At 36.4% G+C, this 13,132-nt stretch overlaps 1 pseudogene; it reads right to left on the bottom strand.

The window, feature by feature from the left end:
• Positions 1-377: 377 nt before the first annotated feature.
• Positions 378-1,316, bottom strand: LOC110303207 (olfactory receptor 6C3-like; annotated as a pseudogene).
• Positions 1,317-13,132: the final 11,816 nt, after the last annotated feature.

Here is a 13,132-nt window from a genome sequence, read left to right as displayed (position 1 = left end):
TTAATTCATATGGCTAGCAGTTGTTAAATAACATCAGATTAACTATGAATAAAGAATGCTTTTTTCAAAGCAGAACTACATAGCCTATCATGTATTTAAAGAGAAATATGGAGATGGTTTGCTTTTGTCAATATAATATATATGCATATATTAATACAGAAAACATTTATGTTCCCTTTGAGCATATTGCATTTCAAAATATAGTTTCAATTTATCGTATTTATATTGGTTAAATTTGAGGTTTGAATAATGAATTGAGTGGGAAACTGATAGATTTGCACTGCCCTTTATATATTCAACTTACCTGAAATAATAAAAATTACAAATTATCTTTATTAAATCTTTACAATGGCATTTCTTCACATTGACACATCCTTTCATTTGCTTCTATACAACAGTACTTTGTAAATCAAGTCTTTGAAAGCTTGTTTTACTTGCTGGTTCCTTAATGTATAAATAAAAGGGTTCAACATAGGGGCAATTGAAGTATTGAGAACAGCTACTGCTTTGGTCAGTGATGCCCTTTCATTTGCAGAAGGTTTCACATAGATAAAAATGCAACTCCCATAGGACATGGAGATGACAATCATATGAGAGGAACAAGTGGAGAAAGCCTTTTTCCTCTGACTGGCAGATGGGAACCTCAGAATGGTGCTGATGATGCAGATGTATGACAAGATCACTAGAGCCAGTGTGAACAGCAGAGTCACAAATGCAAAGTAAAAACCAATTGTCTCTAAACTCCTTGTATCTGAGCAGGAGAGCTGTAGAATGGGGAAGTAGTCACAGGAGAAGTGATCAATGACATTAGAAGCACAGAAGTCCAGCTTGAGGACCAACATTAATGGTGGGAAGATGGTCAGGAATCCTGCCAGCCATGAGGTGAGGACAAGAAGGGCGCAGACTTTCTGATTCATGATGAGGGTGTAGTGCAGTGGTTTGCAGATGGCAACATAGCGATCATACGACATAGCAGTTAGAAGAAAGAACTCAGACACTCCCATGGAGATGAAGAAATATAACTGAGCCAGACAGTTGTTATAGGAAATTGTCTTGACTTTAGTAATTATTGACCCCAAAAATCTGGGAATTGAAACACTGGTGAATGTAATTTCTAAGAAGGAAAAATTCCGGAGAAAGAAATACATAGGAGTCTTTAAACGAGAGTCTAGCAAGGTGAGAGTGATGATGGTTAGGTTTCCAGTGACACTTAATATGTAAGTTATTAATAAAAAGATGAAAAGTACAAGTTGAAGTTCTGGTGTGTCTGATATACCTAACAGCACAAACTCTGTGATCACTGTGTGGTTTCTCATGCTGATGCGTTTATCTTTTAACAAAATCTATGGTTGAAACAAAACAAACAACTCAATTAGTAATATGAAAGCTACCTGGAATAAAGAGTTAAAGGAGGCAGTGTATGAGGATAAGGGCTGGGAAGGGAGTCAAATAAACCATGTAGATATGATGAAGACACTTAGTAACCTACTGCTCTATAAAATAACTAAAATAATGTATTTTAAAGGAGACCAAATAGAAGTACTTTAAATGGGCGGTCAACACTGCTCAGAGAAGCAGTATGCTTCAAAATTAAATTACTAGTGCCAGATGTGAGACAACTCCCTATGAACTGCTGGCCAAGCACAACCCAGAAAATATCAAAACAACAGACTATTTTCATTATTCTTGGTTTCACTCCAAAACTAGAAAGTAATATCCTACTACTGAAGACACTGCATAGTCTAGATATAGAATACAGAATAGTCAAGATTGAACTAGCCTGGAAGATTCCTTCATGTTGACTAGTATTGATAGTGCTGGGAAGTTTTCTGCAAGCTGTTTAGGAGGAATGTTAATATCTGGCCACATTCATATGTAGACCCTTTATGACACAACACTAAACTTCTTGGCCAATGATAACATGAGTGTTCTAAGGGTACCAAGTTGCTTCCATATTAGTTTTGAGATCTACTCTATTAGAGGGGATACATGCCTGCCTCTGTAGAATTGGTCAAAAGTCTATGGACAGATAGGTCTCCATTCCTCTTGATGAATATACTAGCAATGACTTTTTAGGGGGCTATTCATTTGTTTTTGCCAAATTGGCATGAGAACTGCTCTCTAAATATTTATGTTCATACCCACAGATGAGTGCAGCTCTCATCTCTGGTTTAATAATACCCTTCCAGCAGTGGTGGATGGGTCAAAGTGCTGAAAATAAGTGGCTGCTGAATATTTGGTCCTAAACAGGACAGCTGTCATGCTCCACTGGCACATTGTAGAAAAGAGAAGAACTGTGGGATAAGGAGGAATGCAGTGGGGTTCTATATTCTGGATAGGACATGGCTGTTATAATAGTGGACTCATAGTAGCTGCAATTTTCAAATTAAAAAATTATTTTAATACAATGTATTAAGATATATGTATTATCATCTCCACTGAAATGATGCAATGTCTCTCTCTCCATGTTAAAATTAATGCAATTATTTGTTCATTCCTTTTAAAGGAGAAACCCCTGATACAGACTATCTTGCTAAATCTCTCATTCATGAGTTCACATAATGTCTCTCTATATACCTACAATTTCTATATGTATGATTCTCTTTGAATTATATTGTTGCAATAGAATCTGGTAACTTCACTTATAGTTTGAATAGTCAGAGACTGTTTTCTGTTTTCTAAACATGGATGGTTTTAGGGTTAAAGTGTGCATGATTAGGTATTGTGTTGAATCTGATGTCAAATGCTAATTTACAAGAATTTGTTCAGTGGAATTGATGCATGGTAACTATTTTACACAGTAATAGTTACTATACTTTTCATTCATAGTATAAATCCTCTTAAACATAATCCCAGGAAGAACTTGCTTGTGCTTACAGAACAGAAGGACTCATACCTTCTTGGTTACAAAAAAGATTATCTTTTAGGGCTCTGTCATATAATGCTACAACACATTGACATTGTACCATGAGTTTTTATGCTTGTTGCTGTAATTATCTATGAGCATTTTTTTTCTATAGTAACTTTATTTAGGGTTGTGTAGATAACTTCGCTGTGTAGATAATTTGCTGTTAAACCTGAGGACCTGAGTTCAATCTCTTGTACCCACATAGAGGAAGAAGATAACTGACTCCTGAAAGTTGTTCTCTATCTTCAAGAAACAAGTCATGGCACATGCATACAGTAAATGCAATACAAAATTAAAACAAAGCAAAAATCCTTATACATTTAATCTCCAGTTTGTCAGAGAACAAAAATGAAATCATAAGAAAAATATTAATGCAAATATAACATTTTCTCCTTGCTAGAAAAAGTAAGCAACATGACTACTATGTGCATAGCTCTCTCCTAGTATGTAGCAAACACTAGTCTGCTATAATACAAGTTCTCAATTTGTATGACACCAATGTGTGACATCGTTGATTTTTAATAACAGGAATGGGAATGTGACAGCAAATTTTTGAGGGTTTTCTTACTTTTAGAGTCTCTGTGTAGTTCTGATTGTCCAGAAACTATGGAGTTTGGGAGAGCCTAGAACTCATAAAGATCTTTATGCCTCTGCCTCCTGAGTAATGTTAATCGAAGAAAATTTTATTCAAATAACAGACATTTCTCCTGTATCACTTGCTTTTTTGGCAATCAACATTGTTTTATGTTCATATATACATATACACAGGCATGTGTATATATATATATATATATATATATATATATATATATATATATTTGACATATATATTTGTCATATATATGTGTGTGTATATGTGTGTCATTAATATATCATGAAAAGTTGAAAATCAAAAGGCAATCTGTTATTGTGGTTTAAGAAATGGAACAAGAAAGGATAATCCTTTTTGAGGTAACCCAGTCACAAAAGAACACGCATAGTATGCACTGACTGATAAGTAGACATTAGCCCAAAAGCTCAGAATGTTACATTTGATAAAACCAATCAAAATTTATAGTCTTAAAGACCTATTTACTTAAAATATAAAATAGTATATTTATGATACTTTTAAATTTCAAAAATTTTAAAAATTTCTATTAATTTTCATACAATAAACCTTCATCATATTCTTTTACCTCCCCACACTTCTCCTAAATTCTTCTCACCTTTATGCCCATTCAACTCGATATTCTCTCTTTTTATCCCCCCAAAATTCCAATAAACAACAAACCAACTAAATGCAAAAGGGAAGAAAATATCAATAACAAAACATGAGACTAACACCAAACAAATGAAACAAAACAAAAAAACATGGAGTCCATTTTGTTATGGCCCACTATTCCTGGGCATGTGGTTACCCTACAGCCCTATAGTGTGCTCAATAGACCCAGAGACACTCCATTGGTGAAAACTGAATTTCTCTTTAGCAGGACTCCTAATAACAAAGTGCTATACCCATAGATGGAGCATCAATCTTTCACTGTCAGAGAAGTTTCCTCTTGCAGTAGATGAAAACTGAAAGAAGACTCACAACTAGACAATGTGCAGAGAGTGATAGACTTTGACCACTTGGTCCTAAATGGAGAGTCTTTCTTAAACTCCTTCCATCAAGTCTCATGAATTTATGAGGAAAAAGAAGCTTAAACATTATAAGAGCCATAGGTCTTTGATGACTACAATGAAACAGTATCACCCAGACACAACAGGTTACAAATGTGACTTCACAGAGCCTGTGACAGCACACACAAATAAATATTCAACACAAACAAAATCCTAGCAGAGAGAGGAGAAAGTGGACACAGAGTCCCACCCCTAACAAAGAATATTTGCAATTTAAGAGAGTTTGATGATTAGTTCAACCTCATGTCTATCACATAAAAATCCTCTCACAAAGATGAAGGACATGCTAAAGCATGTGAATGATGTGTAGCAGTGTCAAAAGTAAAAATATATCTACAATATCTTTCATATATGTACAGATATGTCTAGGAACTGGCCTGCAAAACCAATTATCTTAAATAATAATTCTTTAATTTCTAGAGAATAGTTGGTGGTGAAACACTATAAAGTTCTCTGAAATAGGTAAGGATTGAGTATCACATAGGAATATGATAGTTTTACCTTCTGTGGTCACTATAAATCCCTGAGAGACAAACTTGAAAAAGGAAGAAAGGAAGGAAGCAGAGAACTTCAGATGTGATGCTCTGATGAAACATCTATCCACAAAGCACAGCAATATCACAGGGAGATGAAAGCTCCAAACCAACCAATCTGCTTTCCTTTCAGCCAAACTTAATTTTCCTAATAAAACATGGACGACTTTACACTTGGGAATAATTTGTTTCCAATTCCTTTGAGATTGCTGAAGTACAGGACTGAACTATTCTACAATATTTCTTTTGTTAAAGCTGGCATACATATCTTATTCATCTCTACATCTTTAGAGCACAGAGAAAATGAACAGCTAATGAAAACTATTCCATATCTTTACAAATCAACAAAACTTTTGAAACTGGTGAAAATAAAATGTGTTGCATTCACTATGGATATCAGAATGGGGGTGCTCTCAAAAAACTAAAAATAGAATTAACACATGACCCAAATATACCATTATTAGACCTATACACAAAAGACTTTAAATGCCACCACAGAAATACTTTTCCATCCATTTTTATTAGTTTTTTTTTTACAGTCCAGTTGTTAACCCCCTGCCTGTACTCCCTCCCACAGTTCCTCATCCCATCCCTCCTCCCCCCCATCTCCAAGAGGATGTCCCCACACCCCAACACACACCCCTGCCAGATCTTCCCACTCCCTGGTGCCTGAAGTCTCTCAAGGATTATGTACATCTTCTCTCACTGAGTCCAGACCAGGTAGTCCTGTATATGCATTGGAGGCCTCGTACCAGCTCATGTAATATCTCAGGGGTATGGATTAGTTGAGACTGCTGGTCTTCCTATGAGGTTGCCCTCTGTCTCAGCTTCTTTCAGCCTTTCTCTAATTCAACTACTGGGGTCACTTTTGAGCATATACCCAAAAAATGCCCCACTATACCACAAGGGCACATACTCCATTGTGGTCATAGTAGCCTTATCTGTGATAGCCAGAAGTTGGAAACAACCCAGATGTCCCACAATGGAAGAATGGATACATAAAATGTGGTTCATTTACACAATGAAATACTATTCAGCTATTAAGAATGAGGACATCATGAGTTTTGCAGGCAAATGGATGGAACTAGAAAATATCATCCTGAGTGAAGTAATTCAGACCCAAAAGGGCATGCATGGTATGTACTCACTAATAAGTGGTTATTAGCCCACCCCAAAAAAAGATATAGAATACCCAGGATACAGTCCACAGAACTCAAGAAGGTTAACAAGCAGAAGGGCCCAAGTGAGGATGCCTCAATCATGGGAGGAGGGGACCGGGATGGAAGACAGGAGGGAAGCAGAAAAGGGATATATCCATTTTTTTACATCTTTTCTTTTTTAAAATTTACAGTCAAGGAAATTAAAGTAACCTACACTCCACCAACACAAGAATGTGTATCTTATGTACTCAATGGATTTTCACTTAACCATAAAGAAAAATATTAATGAAATTTATAGTAAATAAAAGAATCTTAGAATTCTTATGTCAAACAAGAAAACTCAGAAAGATGAAAATGTTATTTTTCTTCCTAAGTGAATCCTAGATTTTATGTTCTATGTTTGTGTATACATACACAGCTAAGGTGTGTGTTTTGGCCATGAAACTAGAAATAGTATCATAATAAGAGAGAAGGAGAAAGCTTTAAATGAATAAAATATGGACATAGAATAGTAGAATACATATAACATGAAAGTGGAAAGGAACAAGTGGAGAAAGAAGCTACAGGAGGGACCCTGGGTGGGTTGAATCAAAAGTGCAAACAGGAAAACATTGTTCTAAAGAAACCTAGTGCTTTGTGCTTTAAAAGTAAAAGCATAATGCTTTAAAATTACTTATATTTTTAAAATTAATAATAAGATGCAACAATACCAATAGTATATAGTAATGTACATAGTAATGTCATGGTTATTATATTTGCAATTAGGCTTCAATTTCTCTCAAATTTTCAAATGAAATTTTGCATAATATTATATTTGACAGGATACTTTTATGTTTTTACTCAGAAACAAGTTCCATATACCCAGTTAGAAGTTTTCTTTATACTTTATACACATTTATAAATTTTCCAGCTGTATCAAATTTATACAATTTTATTAAACAAAATATTCTTCTAGTCCTATATGTTTTTCCTTTTCAACTTGTCTTAGGGTTCCCATTGCTGTAAAGAGATACCATGACCAAGGCAACTCATAAATGACATCATTTAATTGGGGCTGGCTTATAGGTTTAGAGGTTCAGTCCATAATCATTATGATGAGAAGTATGTCAGTGTCCAGGGAGACATGGTGCTGGAGAAGAAGCTGAGAGTTCTACATATTATGTTCAACCTTTAACCAGATGCTTAGAAATAAGGAGAGATGAATATAATTTAATAATGTAGATAAAGTACTGTACATATTAGCAAGTTATATAGTTTTAAAACTATCCTCTAATAGTAGATATTAAACATAAATAATGTTTCATGTCTAAGAACTGTCAATTAAAATTTTATTTTCTATCGGACTTACTGTGCCATTTATTAGGTAACAACATTTCTGTACATTAACATGTAACTTAAATTTAAGTAAATGTACAAAACAATGAGGAACATATGGAAATATATATGCATAAGTCATTCCTTTGACTCAGTTATCTTTCTCCAGTACTATACTTCTTTATTCATTTTTCAAATTTTTTCATTTATGTGGCAACTTTCCTCTATGTTTCTGTGTCCTCTGTTTAGTCACTATGTTCTTTTTCAGATAGAAAATGTTGAAATCTACTAACGATGAAACCAGTGTGCCATGCATGGTATCCCCATTGTGCAATGGTGCCACAGCTGTTAAATGGTATTCAACTACTTTCTGATTGGACTCAAGACCCATTCTTCAAGATGAATTCTTATCTGATACTATGAGCCTAGTCAAATAATAATAATAATAATAACATAGTAGAGAAGGGCTTAGAGCCTAAGATTAACCTAATATCATGTAGCTAATTATCATGGGGTGAAGCTGCTCTCTAAAAATTTATGTTTGTATACATAGACAAATGTGATTTCTGGACTTAATCAGAAGTGTTTTTTTTTTTTCAGTAAAAGGTAGTGATTATAGAGGCTTATGACTGCTTATGCTACTGATAATAAGTAATGGCTGATTTCTCAGCTCAAATATATACATTTATATATCCCTCTCTGAGGCTCAGGTATCATTTGAAAGGATGGTAATAGGAAGAATGTAAGAACCCACAGATAGAGAGCCAGAAAATGCTGTCTTTTGGGCATGGCATGCACAGCTGTACAGGATTAACCTTATAGCAACTCTGGTCACCTGTAATGGGTTGACACATGACTCTTTGCATTAACAGTAAATGATGAATCAAGAAAAGTCTCAAGCATCTTTACCCTTATTCATGAACTATTACTACTGATAGATGATAGGAAAGGAGTCACCACTCTTTATATTTGTCTACACTCTGATGAGTCCCCTGGATTCCAGTTTTAAAACTATGGTCAAACAGATCATCCTGGATAAAGTCAGTAGGTATGAAGAGAGATATGGGGGGGAGAGAAGCAGACAGAGAGTCAGAGACAGACACAGACAAAGAGAGAGAGTAGAAAAAGAGAGACACAGCAGAGACAGGAGACTGGCACTGGCAGAGACACAGAAAGGAACTTTTAAGAAGGAAAATGAAGGGTAATAGGAATGGGAGTGGGATTAGAGATGATGTCTCACAGTAATCAATGTGAACTTTATACACTTACAAAATGTCAAAAATAAAGCAATTAAGTAAAAGCTGCCATGTAAGTAAATAAAATCTTTTTATAACATTAAACAAGCACAACAACAATAAAAGGTCTCAGGACAAGATCAAGAATTCAAGGGCCAGCACATGCTGGCTAGGATGTAGAGCAATGGAAACGTTTCTCCATTGCTGGCAGGGGTACAAATTTGTACAACCACTCTGGAAATCAATTTGGTGATTTCTTAGAAAACTGAGGATAATTCTACCTCAAGACCCAGCTATACCACTTCTGGACATATACCCCAAAATGCTACATGGTCTCACAAGGCCACTTGCTCAACTAAGTTCATAGCAGCTGTATTTGTAATAGCCAGAAACTGGAAACAACCAAATGTAGCCTCCCCCCAGCCTTGAGTAGGCTGGCTTTGACCTTGCTGCCACTGAAAATGAGATCACCTGGGGTGGAGCCTTCTGACTTAGATGGCCCTATTGTTCTGTCAACTGCTAAGAGGCCCTGGAGATATTCTGGAGACAGAATCCAGCAGATCATTGCCTACAAGCTGGCAACAGTCACCAAGAATGAATTGGCGGGGATGGGCCTCCCCCCTTTATAAGCACAGACTCTTAGTAAACTTTGGGGCCTTGAACAGAAAGGTGTCTTGGCCTCCATTATTTCTCTTGTCATTCTCTCCCATACAGCTCCTGCCTTCCACTCAGGAACCCAGTTAGTGTGGCCGCAGGCGGCTTACAACCAAGATGTCCCTCAACTTGAATGAAGAATGGGTTTAAAAAATGTAGTTCACTTACACAATGGAATACTATTCAAATATTAAAAACAAGGACATCGTGGATTTTGCAGACAAATGGGTAGAACTAGAAAACCTTCAGTGTTGTAACCCGGAGCCAAAGGGCATGCATGATGTGCACTGACTTATAAGTGGATATTAGCCATAAAGTATAGGATAAAGATACAATAATCAGTAGACCCAAAGAAGCCAAAGAACAAGGAGGGCCCAAGTTAGGATTCATGAATCTTCCTCTGACCCGTCCAGCAGATCCAGTTATTCGAGGGTCTCGAGGGGACCTTCTCCTGAGAACCAAATGGGGGGAGAGAAGGACGGACACCAAGTGCAAGAATGACACGGAAGCAGTCTGAGTAGCATCTAGGTGTCTCTGTATTCAGCAAGGCTCAAGACTTAAATGCACAAGCAAAAGGGGAAGTACTTCTCAGCAGGAGGAATGGGGCAGCAGAAATTTTTCTTTTGGCAACTACACTGGGGAGCAGGAACTTGGTGGTATCAGGGTACATCTTGTGGTCAGGACATCTGGCGCTGACTTAGGGCTGGAACATTCTGTGGTTGTTCTCAGAACAGTGCGTTGGTGGCCCGCTTTTGACCCTCTTTTCTCTTCGGGGAGAGAGGCCCAATTCAGAGATCAAGACAATAGAATTGTCTTAATAGGTCCCAATATTTCTTAGAAGGAGAAATAAAAGAGATGTTGGAATTTGATGAAGAGAGGGAACTAGGTGGGAGAGAGAAGAGGGAAGACAAAGTGGTGAGAGGGATCAGGTGTAGGGAGACCAAAGGAGAAAGAATGTAAATAGGCAAAGGGCAGGCAAACTTTATATGCCCCAATATAGGGGAATGCCAGGGCCATAAGAATGGAAATGGGTGGGTAGGGAAGTGGGGAGCGCTATGGGGGACTTTTGGGATAGCATTGGAAATGTAATTGAGGAAAATATGTAATAAAAATATTTAAAAAAAAAGAAAGAGAGAGAGAGAGAGAGAGAGAGAGAGAGAGAGAGAGAGAAAGAAAGAAAGAAAGAAAGAAAGAAAGAAAGAAAGAAAGAAAGAAAGAAAGAAAGAAAGAAAGAAAGAAAGAAAGAAAGAAAGAGAAAGAAGGAAGGAAGGAAGGAAGGAAGGAAGGAAGGAAGGAAGGAAGGAAGGAAGGAAAGAAGGAAGGAAGGAAGGAAGGAAGGAAGGAAGGAAGGAAGGAAGGAAGGAAGGAAGGAAGGAAGGAAAGGAAGAGAGAGAGAAAGGAGAGAGAGAAGGAAAGAAAGAGGAAGAGCTCTGTAAACTCTGTAAACCTTCATGAGTTACAGGCTTAATGGCACTAGGAAAAGAAAGCAGGCTTGGAACAAATTTGTGATCAAGGGAAACATTTTTTCTTGGTTAGGAATGAGACTACTATCTGATAACTAAAGGTCACAAACTGGCAATGGGCAACTTGTCATAGGTGCAGGGACAGAAAATAAATGATAGACTAGTTTATCTATACAAGACTTCAAAATAATAAGACATAAGGCAGAGGATTGTCTCTTGATAAAACCATCCCAACTTATGACTTGATAATTATTGCTTAAACTTATAATGAACTTATGGAGCTGGTAACAGATAAGGATTATTTACTTAGGTACTAGTCTTAATGGAAAGACATGTAAACAATTATGTTGTACCTCCTTAAGTCTTGTTGATCTATGACATGAGCCTTAAACTTACTATGAACTTAATGTAAAATCCCTTAGAATATCACATGATCAATTATCCTGAGAAGGTGTAAAAACAAATAACTACAATGAAGTATGGTGATCCCTTTTTCAGCTTCATCCAATGTGTGTGTTGTTAGGATAATAATACCTGATATTATTTCTTTCTTATCTTTTCTTTTCCTTTCTTTTCTCTCTGGTTCACAAAGAGTTAAGAAATTCTGAGCCTCTCCCCTGATAAGCAAGGGTCCCTAAGTCAAAGAGAAGAAAACCCAAGTAACTTTAAGTTTCTTTTCTCCTAGTGATATCAGCAGGAGTTAATTAACAGAAGTCAACAGGCTTTTGGCTGCCCAAATAGCAAGAAAAAAGATAAATTGCCAGAAGGCTTCAGGTTTTGGCCCTGAATAGCAAGAGTTAAATTGCCAGAAGTCATCAGCTCACTCCCCAACCACCAGTGCCATACTCAATCACTGCCTCAGTTTACCCTGTGATAACAAAGCTGGTTTTTGACAGAGCTATCTCTGTAGCCCACTATTATATATTGTATATCCAAATATATACTTGCAGGTTGACACTATTTGTATAGGCCACATTCTGTAATAAATGAAACTACACACAAACATGTAATTTCTCTGGTAGTGTGTATTATGTCAAATCTTGTATATATCGCTAATTTAAGAGGGGTTTTTTGGTTCACTAATAGATTAAAAAATAAGAATACATATTCTCACAGAGTCTGAGATATGCTGATTAGAAGGATTTTTTTTTTCTAGAACTCAAATATGGGCCTCAGGAAAATTAAAAACTAAAGTTTATTATTCTTTCTTAACTTCTCCTTTTATCAAACTATAGACATGTTTATAACCAATATATCAGATATGTTTGAAGGGATATGAATGGATCTTATGGATTCAATATTCATAATTGTCAAGTTATTTCAAATGACCATACATAATGGAAGTGAACAGCACAGGAAGATGCATATGTCAACACTGACATCACTCAGTCAAGAGACTGAAAATAGTACACAATTGCTAGGTGATTTTCATGGACTCTGCATTGAACTGTATGCTGACACATCAACATCACATATGATGTCCCCTACTCAGGAGAGGAGAAACCAGACAGCTATTTCTTTTTCTTTTTCCAATTTGCTGTGACTCAGAGAAAGGATTCTATGAAAAGTTGAGAAGTGGGAGTGTAATATAACCATTGTTCTTTACACAGAGAGTGAAGAGCTTATATGACATCCACGGTGGATTTTTGGAAAAAAATAATTCTTTTTTTTTATTGTATGTATCTGGGTGTCTTGCCTATATGTGTACCTGTCTTCTATGGACAAGTACTGCCTACAAAGACGAAAGGCATTGGACGATGGTAAGTACTGGATGACAAACCAAGGTCCTCTGCAAAAACAAGTTTTCTTACATACTAAGCTACTGGTACAGCCTTTCATACTGTTTTTCTCTTTTCCCCCAGAAAAGTACAACAGACAGGCTCCTATAACACACCAACGTCCTGAACCATGAGAGACCTCAAAATATTATGTGGAGCAAGAAAATGCAAAAATAAAGTATAAAGTGAGGTATGTCTTTTACATGAAATTCCAGAAGAGAAAATGCTTCTCAACATTTCTGAAAATTCACCTGTAGATATTTGATTTAATTTCATATTAAAATGATGTAGGATATATCAGAGGGAGGAGGGACTGTAAGGGAGCTGAGAAAGAAAGGGTAATAGAGCACATGAGACTTAAAGCATAGCTCATAGCAGACATACTTGGAGATTACAGTCCCCTCTTTCATTCACGTTCCAGCAGCATA

The sequence above is a fragment of the Mus caroli genome, unplaced genomic scaffold, assembly GCF_978045245.1.
Source record: "Mus caroli unplaced genomic scaffold, Mus_caroli_1 scaffold_9, whole genome shotgun sequence".
Taxonomy (NCBI): domain Eukaryota; kingdom Metazoa; phylum Chordata; class Mammalia; order Rodentia; family Muridae; genus Mus; species Mus caroli.
Note: the sequence above shows the minus strand (reverse complement) of the source record. Positions and strands in the feature narration are given on the sequence as shown.